Here is a 2432-nt window from a genome sequence, read left to right as displayed (position 1 = left end):
AATGGGCAATGGTTGTAATGTGCCTGGTGTGTTAACGGTTTCCCCTTTGTGGCATTGACAGACATCACATTCTGCTACGAAAGTAAGGATGTCCTATTTCATGCCGGTCCAAAAGAATGATCTTCTGGTGCGAGCATACGTCTTCTGAAAGCCCGAATGTCTTGCAATGAGAGATGAGTGCAATTCTGCCAAAATGTGACTTTTGAGGGTGGATGTTGGTGATATTACGACTCTGTCCTTGTAGCGAAGAATATCATTCCACCACGAGTAGCCCTTGCTGGAATTAGGATCTACCTGCAATTGAGAAATGAGTTGGGAGAGCCCGGGATGTGAAAACCATTCCCTGCGAGCCTCTTCAATCCAATCTGGAATGGGGAGGGAAATTGCGAGCAGAGTACTTTCCTCCTCAAATTGGCGCGACAATGCATCTGCTACACTGTTGTCTTTCCCTTTCTTGTAAATGATCTCATAATCATATCCCAGCATTTTGGCTAACCATTTATTTTGTTGTGGGGAAGATAGGCGTTGCTCCAAAAAATATTTAAGACTGTGATGATCTGCGCGGATTTGGAAACGTCGCCCCAACAAGTAAGGTCGCCAGGTCTCAACTGCATGTAAGATGGCCATCATTTCCTTCTCGTAGGTAGATTGGCCCAGATTCCTCCCACTTAGTTGTTGGCTAGTGAAGGCCAATGGTCGCCCTTCCTGCATTAAGACCGTGCCCATACCTGTACCCGAAGCATCACATTCAGTGACAAAGGATTTGGTGAAGTCAAGTAGTGCTAAGACGGGAGTGGAACACATGGCGGTTTTGAGAGCGGTAAATGCCTGTTGTGCTTCCTCGTTCCAGAAGAAGGAATTTTTCTTTAGGAGTTGAGTTAGGGGCTTCACTATGCGGCCATAGTTGCGGGTAAATTTACGATAATAGCCTGTGAGACCCAAAAATCCTCTCAAGCTTTTCAAGGTCTTAGGTTGAGGCCATTCTTGCATTGCCTGGATATTTTTGGGGTCCACCTTGACACCTTCACGCCCCACAATGTGGCCCAAATACTCAACTTCTTCCATGCCAAACGAACACTTAGACATCTTGAAAAATAATTTATGCGTGCGGAGCAGTTGCAAGAGTAGATCTACATGCTGAAGATGTGCCGCCCAAGTGCCACTATAGATGAGGATGTCATCGAAGAAGACAAGGACAAATTTTCTGAGATATGGTTTGAGGAGGTGATTCATAAGGCTCTGAAAAGTAGAGGGGGCATTACAGAGACCAAATGGCATGACCAGGAACTCATAATGGCCTTCATGAGTTCTGAAAGCCGTCTTGGGAATGTCGACTTCCTTCATGCGAATTTGGTGGTAGCCTGAGCGAAGATCCAACTTAGTGAAGAATTGAGCCCCATTGAGTTCGTCCAGCAAATCGTCAACCACCGGGATGGGAAATTTATCTTTGACTGTCAACTTATTGAGGGACCTGAAGTCGGGACACATCCGCCATTCCCCATCTTTCTTGAGGACCATGACCACTGGGGATGAATAAGGACTAATGCTGGGACGAATGACACCTGCTTCCAACAATTCCTTGATGATTTTTTCTATTTCATTCTTTTGGGTGAACGGATATCTGTATGGCCACACATTTGGGGGTTGGGCCCCTGGAACCAATGTGATGCTATGATCATGTTCCCCTCGCGAGGGTGGAAGCTCATGAGGCTTGTCAAAGACCATCCGATGTTTATTTAAAATCTATTGCATCTCAGGATGAATTCGCAGAGACATGGTGTCGACTACCTGGATGGAATTAAATTGAGTTACCACTCCATGATGGCCCTTTTTTAACAATTTTTCCATCTTATGCAAGCTGATGATAGAGGGGGCTCCTGCCTGTAGTCCACGGAGGGTATGTGTGGAGTTTTTCTGCTTAAAACTCATATATAACTCCTGGAAATCCATTGTGATTGGCCCAAGAGTGCGGAGCCATTCCGCGCCTAGGACAATGTCGCAACCCCCAATGTGTATTGCAAACATGTGGGTTTTCAATTGATAATCCCCCATTTGAAGTTTGACATTTTCACAGCGACCTTCACATTTCATTGTGCCCCCATCTGCAATCTGGACTTGGAAGTTAGAAACTGCCCGGACAAAACAATGTGCTGCTTCAACGATCTTTTGATGGATGAAATTATGGGTACTTCCACTATCAATCAAGACTACTACTGGGCGATGTTTAAGAAAACCCCTGATTTTGAGAGTTTGAGGGGAAGAAATTCCTGCCAATGCATTTAGCGAAATAATTGGTTCATCAAATACAATATCCTTTTGGTTATCTTCTTCGATCGCCTCCGGTTCCTCAAGTGGTGGATCTTCCTCGGTGGAGCTGTAGTCAGTGGCATCTATTTGAAAAAACTTGGGCTCTTTGCATTTATGACCCGGGG

This window comes from Pinus tabuliformis, chromosome 2_1, assembly GCF_031772625.1.
Source record: "Pinus tabuliformis cultivar Carrire ecotype Pingquan chromosome 2_1, CPIR1, whole genome shotgun sequence".
Lineage (NCBI taxonomy): Eukaryota > Viridiplantae > Streptophyta > Pinopsida > Pinales > Pinaceae > Pinus > Pinus tabuliformis.
Note: the sequence above shows the minus strand (reverse complement) of the source record.